This window comes from Echinops telfairi, unplaced genomic scaffold, assembly GCF_000313985.2.
Source record: "Echinops telfairi isolate 266 unplaced genomic scaffold, ASM31398v2 ScPeMD7_3;HRSCAF=10, whole genome shotgun sequence".
Taxonomy (NCBI): domain Eukaryota; kingdom Metazoa; phylum Chordata; class Mammalia; order Afrosoricida; family Tenrecidae; genus Echinops; species Echinops telfairi.
The window spans coordinates 53,937,163-53,947,280 of NW_022103899.1; the positions used below are offsets into that span (position 1 = coordinate 53,937,163).

Below are 10,118 nucleotides of genomic sequence, written 5' to 3' on the forward strand. Positions count from 1 at the left end.
ATCCATCCATCCATCCATCCATCCATCCATCCATTCATCCATCCAACCATCCATGTGCAAAGAACACTCAGCCTTATGTTTAAAGTTTTTAAAAATTAACATTGAGTCACAAATTTTTTTTATTGGTTATAGCATTTCTCATTCTGGTTTTTAAATGATTGGCTTACTGTTGTTGAGTTAATTGCAGCGATCTACCTCCCTTCTACTATTGGCCATTTAAATTATTTGTAATACTTGCTATTTTGCATAATGATATTTATATACCTCTAATTTTTTTCTCCTATTAAATTACTTCCTGGGGAAAAATTCTAGAGAAGAAAGGATATAGGTAAAATAGTATTCTGTGTTGGTTTCTTTTAAAAAAAAATAGATTTTTAAATGCTGAAGTTCATCACAGATTTCATGGTGTTCTGTCCATAAATCATTCAGGAGGGGATCCTGAAATATCAGAACACTGTCTAACTGCCAAGATAGCATTGTTACCACCAAGAAAATGGACAGCAATCCCTTTACGTATTGTCTAATACTCAGGCCACATTCAAATGTCTCAACATTTGAGACATCTAATACTCAATGCTCTTCACAGGGGGTTTGTCCACACCAGATGGCATTTGAGAGTCACACATTGCTCAACAACAAGCAGCTCTTAAATTCTGAAACTTGAAACAGTCCCTTTCTTGTGACATTGACTTGCTGAAGAGGATGGATCGGTGGCTCTTTGGTCTTCTAGAAGAGGCCTTTTAGGGTTTGGGTTCTTGACAGAGGCTGCTGTAGATTTGACAGGGTGTGCTGTCCTAGCTCCTAGCCTCAAAAGCAACCGTCCCACAATTGCATGATCACAGCTTCAAGACCCACCTATGTGCTGTTGAAGAGGGTTTAGTTCACTGGCTTGTTGTCATGCTAGATGAAAAAGGATGAAATGGTCCATCAAGCACACTTTAAGTCACATTTCTTGATTATAAGAGAGGATTTTCCCTACATGTTTATTTGCCACTAGTGGTTCTAATCCAATCCCTGTTTATAAGCTGAATTAATAGTCTGTGTTGTAAAGGACCTGTTGAGTCTGTTAAGAGTCATGGAAAAAAATCTGGAAACAGAATGGCTATGGCTGAACAATGTGATAGAAAGATGACAGACCTGGAACATGTTACTGAACTGTGCATGGAGGGATGTTAAATGGCACGTGCTTTATTAAATATATATGTACCATCATCAACACAAGATTTTCATTGTGTTGGTGTTTTTTTGATTTGTTTGCTTTTAAATGATTTTCTTTATATGAAATTCAGGGTGGATAAATCTATAGAAATGAGATGAGTAGTTTCATGGAGTTTTGACAGGGGAGGTTTGGGGGAAATGGGGAGCTAACAATAATGGATACAAGAACGAAGAAAATGTTCTAAAAATGATTGTAGTGAGGAATGCACAACCTTTCTTTTTTTTAAGTCATTTTATTGGGGATCCATTCAACCCTTATCACAATCCATCCATCCATCCATCCATCCATCCATTGAGTCAAGCATATTTGTACATTTGTTGCCATCATCATTTTCAAAACATTTTCTTTTTACTTGAGCCCTTAGTATCAGCTTCTCATTTTTTCCCTCCATCCCTCTACCCTCCCTCCCTCATGAACCCTTGATAATTTATAAGTTATTATTATTTTTTCATGTCTTACACTGACCGTTGTCTCCCTTCACCCACTTTTCTGTTGTCCATTGCCCTGGGAGGGGTTTATAGATAGATCATTGTGATCAGTTCTCCCTATCTATCCCCACCTTCCTCTTACCCTCCTGCTATGGCTACTCTCAATATTGGTCCTGAATGGTTTATCTCCTGGATTCCATGTTTCCAGCTCTTATCTGTACCCATGAATAAGCTCTGGTCTAGCCAGATTTATAAGGTAGAATTGGGGTCATAATAGTGGGGAGGTGTAGGGGGATGAAGCTTTAAAGAACTAGAGGAAAGTTGTATGTTTCATCAGTGCTGTGCTGCACCCTGGCTAACTTGTCTCCTCCCCGTGACCCTTCTGTAAGGGGATGTCCAGTTGTCTACTGATGGGCTTTGGGTCCCCACTCCGCACTCCCCCTCATTCACAATGATACAATTTTTTGTTCTGAGTCTTTGATGCCTGATACCTGATCCTATTGACACCTCATGATCACACAGGCTGGTGTGCTTCTGCCATCTGGGCTTGGTTGCTTCTCAGCTAGATGGCCACTTGTTTATCTTCAAGCCTTTAAAACCCCAGATGCTATTATCTATTGATAGCCAGGCACCTTCAGCCTTCTTTACCACATTTGCTAATGCACCCACTTTGTCTTCAGCGATCGTGTTGGGAAGGTGAGCATCATGGAATACCAGGTTAGTAGAACAAAGTGTTCTTGCATTGAGGGAGTACTTGAGTAGAGGCCCAATGTCCATCTGCTACCTTAATACTAAATCTATAAATATATGTACATAGATCTATTTCCCCATCATCATATATAAGTATATTTACATATGTACATGCCTGTATTTAGACCTCTATAAATGTCCTTTGCCTCCTAATTCTTTTCTCTAGTTCCTTTACTTTCCTCTTGTCCCACTATCATGTTCAGCCTTTATTTGGGTTTCAGAAATTCCTCTCATTTACATTGCCCTTGATCAAGCCTACCAGGCCTCCTACATCCTCCTCGCCATCATGACAGAGCAAAACAAAGCAAAAAAACAAGACAACAACAACAACAAAACCATTACCACCAACAAAAAATGCCTATAAGTAGTTCAGGGACTTTTTATTGACCTGTAGGAGTATTTTCCAGTCGAGTCTGATGGGGTGCCATGCCCTGGCCCCAAAGTCTATTTTTGGTCTTCCCTCAGGACTTCCTTGCTCTGCTCCCCTTGTTGTTCTGTTGCATGCCCTTAGTGTTTTGCCTCAGTGTGGTGGGGTCAGATACCCACACAATTCCCGCACTGTGTCTCCAGTGGTGTCCCCTGTAGCACTGTGGGTCAGTGAGGGACATCGTGTCTTATAGTGGGGCTGGCCATATGGTCCTCTCTGTGTATTGGCTGCTCTGAGCAGGAATATCATCCCCATGGTTTGGTGGGCCAGGATGTGTTCCACTCTCTCTTCCTCTCCCTTCATTTGCTCTTGTGTGCTCTGATCAGACATGTCCCTCTCCCTGAGCTAGAGCGTAAGTGCTGTCCTCTGAAGTGAATTCTTCTGGGGGAAGGGTGACTGAGTGGACTATCCATGTAGTTGGGATTGGGGCTGGCCCCTCAGACCTCTCTATTGGTTCCCTGCTTCATGGAATGCACAACCTTCTTTGATATATTTAAACCACTGAATTGCATATGTAAATTATATCTCAATAAAATGGTTAAAAATAAGGTTTTGTATTTAAAAAATCAAGAAGAGTATAATATTATAACACATATGAGTATAGTATTATATATAACACATATTATAAGCTTATGTGAATCCATCCTGATTCCGGTTCTAATATGACATTTGAGTTTATATTGGGCTGCTAACTGTAAAGCTGATAGTTCAAACCCACCAGCCACTGCTTGGAAGATATGTCAGGCTTTCTACTCCCATAAAGATTTATAGTCCCATCCCCACCCCACTCCCAGAAGAATGTGCTTCAGAGGACAGCCCTGAAGCTATAGCTTGGGGAGAGAAGCACACCTGATTAGAGCACATAGGAGAAAGAAAGAGGAATGGAGAGTTAGGGGAACATATCCTGGCCCGCCAAGGCCCGAGGATGATATTCCCGCTCACAGCAGACAATGCACAGAGAGGACCAAAGGGCCGGCCCCACCTTGAGACACAATGTCCCTCACTGAACCATAGCACTATGGGGCACAGCACTGGAGACAGTGCCGGAATTGTGCCTGATCTGACCCTATCACATTGCGGCAAAACACGAAGGGCATGCAACAGAGGAGCAAGGGGAGCAAAGCGATGAGATCCCTGTGGAATACCAAAAATAGACTTTGGGGGCAGAGTGTGGCACCCCATCAGACTCAACTGGAAAACACTCCTAAAGGTTAAAAAACAGTCCTGGAACTATTTATAGGCTTTTCCTTTTTTCTCATTGACTTTCTTTTTGTTGTTATTTTGTTTTTGTTTGTTGGTATTTTGTTGGTTTTGTCTTCCTTTGTTTGGCTTTGCCTGGTTTTTGTGCTTATTAATGTCTCTACATGTCTATCTAGATAAGATCGGAGGGATAAATAATTCGGAGATGAAAACAATGGGACCGATGGTTCTGGGGGAACACAGGAGAAGGGGAGGTGGGAGAAAGGAAGAGTGGGGGTCAACAAACCCACAGACAAGGGAACAACAAGTAAACTAAAATGAATGGGGAAAATGGCATAGGATGCCTAGTGGGGCTCAATCAAGGGCAATGTAATAGCGAGGAATTACTAAACCCGAATGAAGGCCGAACACGATGGTGGGACAAGAGGAAAGTAAAAGGAAATAGAGGAAAGAATTAGGAGACAAAGGACATTTATAGAGATCTAAATACAGGCATGTACATATGTAAATATATTTATATATAATGATAGGGAAATAGATCTATGTACTTATATGTTAAGAATTAAGGTAGCAGAGGGACATTGGGCCTTGACCCAAGTACTCCCTCAACACAAGAACACTTTGTTCTAATAACCCAGCATTCTGTGATGTTCACTTTCCTGACATGATCACTGAACACAAAATGGGTGCATAGGCAAGTGTGGTGAAGAAAGCTCATGATACCCGGCTATCAAAAGATATAGCATCTGGAGTCTTAAAGGCTTGAAGATAAACAAGCGGCCATCTATCTGAGAAGCAACGAAACCCACATGAAAGAAGCACGTCAGCCTGTGTGATCATGAGGTGTTGATGGGATCAGGTATAAGGCACCTAAGACCCAGAACAAAATCATACCAATGTGAATGGGGGGAGGATGTGGGGCATGGAGTGGAGACCCAAAGCCCATCTGTAGACAATTGAACATCCCCTTACAGAAGGGTCACAAGGAAGAGACAGCCAGTCGGGGTGAAGTATAGCACCGATGAAACATACAACTTTCCTCTAGTTCTTTAATGCTTCCTCCCTTCCACTACCATGACCTCAATTCTACCTTACAAATCGGACTAGACCAGAAATGTACACTGCTACAGACAAGAGCCCATGACACAGGGAATCCAGGACAGATAAACCCCTCAGGACCAACAATGAGAATAGAGATACCAGGAGGATAAAGGGAAGGTGGGGGGAGAAAGGGGGAATCAATCACAAGGATCAACATATAACCCCCTTCCAGGGGGATGAACAACAGAAAACTGGATGAAGGGTGACAGAGGAGGATGTAAGATTTGAAAATAATAATCTATAAGTTATCAAGGGTTCATGAGGGAGGGAGGATGGGGGAGGGAGGGGGAAATGAGCTAATCTCAAGGGCTGAAGTAGAAAGGAAATGCCTTGAAAATGATGATGGCAACAAATGTGCAAATGTGCTTGATACTATGAAAGAATGTATGGATCGTGATAAGAGATGTAAGAGCCCGCAATAAAAGTATTTAATTAAAAAAAAAGAAAAGACAAAAACATATATAAGGAGGTATTAACCCCTCGCCTAAAAGAAATATTTATAGTCTTGAAAATAGTATATAGAGATACTATGAATCAGAATCAACTTGATGGCAGCAGATTTGGAGTGTGTGTGTGTGTGTGTGTGTGTGTGTGTGTGTGTGTGTGTGTGATTTATCCCAAAAACATTCCTACAGCAAGGATAAGCAGCATTATTCCCATCTGGAATTAAAAAAAAAATCAAACCATTAAAATGCTTGCCTAATACAACAAGAAGACCAAAAAAAAGGAGTAAAAGTTATTCAAATGACTTGGATAGATATTAATCCAAAGAAGAAATATGGTCAGTAAGCACTTAAAAAGATGCTCAACATTACTAGTCATTAAGGAAATGCAAGCCTCTCATACCCACTAAGAGATAGCCTCTCATACCCACTAAGATGGCTCTTCAGGAGCCCAATGGCACAGTGGTTAAGTATTTGGCTATTAACTGAAGAGTCAGAGGTTCGAACTCACCAGTTGCTCTGTGGGAGAACAATGTGGCCATCTGCCTTCATAAGCATTATAGCCTTAAACCTTACAGTGCAATCCAACTCTGTCATATAGGGTCACTATGAATCAGAATTAACTCAAGAGCACACAACAAGATAGCTATTATCAGAAAAAATGGAAAATGATGAGTGTGGCAGAGAGAAACTGGAATCTTCTTCCACTGCTGTTGGAAATTTCAACTGCTTTAGTCACTCTGGGAAGTGATTTTGCCTTTCCTCAACATGCTAAAGAATAATGACCATGAATCGAAAAACTCACTGCCAATTCCACTTCATAGAGCCCCTGTAGGGCAGATTAGAACCGCCCCTGTTGGTTTTCTAGACTACAGATTTTTACGGGAGTAGAAGCCTCTTCTTTCTCGTGCAGAGTGGCTGGTGGTTTCCAACTGATGACCTATGGTTAGCAGCCCAACTCATCACCACTATGCCACCAGGGCTTCTTTTTTCCAGTCAGCAGAGACTGCAAATGTAAATAAACTCTGTACTGCTGAAGAGCATATGACGTCATTTAAAAAGTTCAGGCTAAAACAGGAAGTAGGAGAAAAGGAACCATTTAAATGGTAAAAGCTACAGAAGAGTAGGCGAATGAGAACTAAGGAAAACTTAGGAAAAACAAGAAAGGAGGAAAAAGTCAGATTAAGTGTAAAATAACTCAGATTCTTCATTTAGTTTGCACAAGTGGGCTTCAAGAGTTCACATGGTCTAGTATGCTAGGAATGCCAAATTAAAGAAGAACTGCGTAGCATTCATTGTCAAACGGGTATTTAAAGATCTATCCTGAAGTACAGGAGCCCTAGTAGCATAGTGGGCTATGCACTGAGATGTTAACCCCAAAATCAGCAGTTCTAACATACCAGCCACTCCATGGGAGAAAGATGAGGCTGTCTATCCCCATAAAGATTTAAAGTCTCAGAAACCCACAGGGGCAGTTCTAGTGCATCTATTAGTTCTACTTATAGTACTTTTCTCCTATCAGTTTCAATAGACTCACTGACAGGAGGGTTTTTCACTTTTGTTTATTTTGGGCAGGGGGTATCCTGAAGCATAATGTTGTCAGTAGTGGGATAATAATCATACACTTATAAGGAAGAACAATTATTATGATTTTTCAAATTTATTTTTCAACCAGTAAAGCCCAAAATGAAAAGAAATGGAAGATTTTTACCAACGTTTCCCATCTGAAATTGATCAGAAAGCACTGATAATTACTGGTGATTGGAATGTGGAAACTGGAAACAAAGAAGAATTAGTAACTATTAAATATGATCTTAGAGACAGAAATAACACTGGAGATCTCATGATAGAATTTTGCAAGACCAATGACATATTAATTGAAAATATCATTATCCAACAACATAAATGGCAACTACACACATGTACCACCCTCAGTGGAAAACACAAAAATCAAATCAACTACATCTGTGTAAAGAGATGATGGAAAAGCTCAATGTTATCAGTTAGAGCAAGCCCAAGGACCAAGTGCAGGACAGTCCATCAATTATATATGTGCAATTTGTTCAAGTTGAAGCAGAAAAAAATTAAATCAGTCCACAAGAGTCAAAGTGAAACTTGGTATATCTCACATCAGTTTAGAGATTATCTTAAGCATATGATTAGACACGTAAAAATATGCACTGGACACTTACGAATGAAGACCGGACATGTTGTGGGATGACATAAAGAAACCAAAAAGTCCATAAAAAAGACAAAAAGGACGGAAAAGACCAAACTGGATATCCGAAGAGGTGATGAAACTTGCTAAAGCAAATGGAAGGAATGATAAAGTAAAAGGTCTGAACAGAGGCAACTAGAGGAAACAAAGTATTAGAATGAGATGTGAAAAGATCTGGAATTAGAAAAGCATAAAAGAAGAATACTTTTGGCATTTCTCAAGCTGCTAGAGCTAAAGAAGAATTGAAGCCTCACTTTACAATAGTAAAGAGTTCGATAATATTGAATAAGCTGTTGTTGCTGCTGCTAGGTGCCATCCAATCAGTTCACGTTACAGCGATGTGATGCACAGCAGAAGCAAACACTGCCGATCCTGTGCCATCCTCACGATTGTTATCGCTGCAGCCACTGTGTCAATCATCTCCTTGAAGCTCTCTGCCTCTTTTTTGTTGACTCTCCCTTTATCAAGCATGATGTCCTTTTCCAGGGACTTGTCTCTCCTGATAACATATCTAAAGTATGGGAGACAAAGCCTCCTCATCCTCACTTCTAAGCATTCTGGCTGCATTTCTTTCAAATCAGCTATGTTGGTGCTTTCAGTCTTCTTTGCAGACACGACAATTGACGTGCATCAAGTTATTCTTCGATCTTCCTCACTCAGTGTCCAACTTTCACAAGCATGTGAGGCGATTGAAAACATGATGACGAGGGTCTGGTGCATCTTCATCTTCAAAGTGACATGGAGCAGCACAAAATCACTGCCACTGAGTCAATGTCAACTCATGGCGACCCTATAGGGCAGGGTAGAACTACCCTTGTGAGTGTCCAAGACTGTAATTTTTTACAGGAGTACAAAGGCTCATCCTTCTCCCTCGGAGTGGCTAGTGGTTTCAACTGCTGAACTGGAGGTTAGCAACCCAACTAATAACCACTAGGGCCCCAAGGGTCCTCTTGAACAGCACAGGAAGTAACAAAAGGAGATGGGAGGACTCTACTAAGGAATATACTGAGTCACTGTATATACAAAAGAAAAGTTGGTTCATGTTCAACCATTTCATATGATCAAAAAACCAACAAGCTGTATTAAAGGCATTGGCAGAAACAGAGACTCCAGAAATTGATGGAAGAGCAATCTGAAATGTTTAAGGAAACGGATGCAGCTCTGGAAGAGCTAACTTGTCTATGCCAACAACCTGGAAAGACAGCTCCCTGGCCAACCAATTGGCAGAGATCCATATTTGTGCCCACTCCAAAGAAAGATGAGCCCCTAATAAAACGATTTAAAAAAAAGAGAAAGATGATCCAACACAATGTGGAAATCTTTGGGCAATATAATGAATACCACATGCAAATAAAATTTTGCTGAAGATCATTCTAAAGTGGTTGTAGCAGTCTATGGAAAAGGAACCCCCAGACACCCAAGCCAGATTGAGATGTGAGGACATGGAAGGGAGAATATCATTGCTGATGTTGGATGGATCTTGGTGGAAAGTAGAGACCACAAGAAAGATGTTGACTTGTGTTTCATGGACGATGCAAAGGCATTGAATCATACAGCTCATAGCAAATTATAACCAACATCTAGAAGAATGGGGATTCCAGACACTCACTTGTGCTCATGCAAAATTGTACGTAGACCAACATGTAGTCATTCAAACAGAACAAGGGGGACTCACGTGGTTTAAAATTGGGAAAGATATCCATGAAAGTTGTATTCTTTCATCATACTTATTCAATCTCTTTGATGAGAAAATAATCCAAAAAGCTGCACTATGTGAAGAAGAACATGCATCATGATTGGAGGAAGATTCATTAGCAACCTGTGACATGCTGATGACATGAGTTAGAGTGAGGAGGGCCAGAAGCCATTCCTGATGGAAATCGGGCCACAGCCTTCAGAATGGATTACAATGCAATGAACAGAAAACAACAATCCTCACAATGGGATCCATTAGCAATGTCATGATAAATGAAGAACGTATGGAAGTTGTCCAGGATTTCAGTTTGCTTGGTTCCAGAATCAATGCCCATGGAGACAGAAGTTCACAAAGCAAAGGGTGTACAACGTTGGGCAGATCTGCTGCCAAAGACCTCTTGGTAAAGTGTGCAGAAGCTCAGATGTCAACGTGAGGACTAAGACGTGCCTGACCCAAACCATGTGTGATGGCATTGTATGCACGTGTCAAAGTTGGACAAGGAATAGGAACTTCACAAGAAGACTCCTTTTCATTGTGAGTGAAGAGTATTGATGTACCATGGACTACCAGAAGGATGAACAAACCCATCTTGGAAGAAGTACAGCCACAATGTCCCTCAAAAATGAGGATAGCACT

General features: G+C 40.9%; 1 protein-coding gene across 1 annotated transcript in view; it reads right to left on the bottom strand.

Annotated features, from left to right (window-relative positions):
- COL4A4 (collagen type IV alpha 4 chain) overlaps window positions 1-10,118 on the bottom strand; it is a 135,041-nt gene that overhangs the window by 36,402 nt on the left and 88,521 nt on the right. The window lies entirely within an intron of this gene.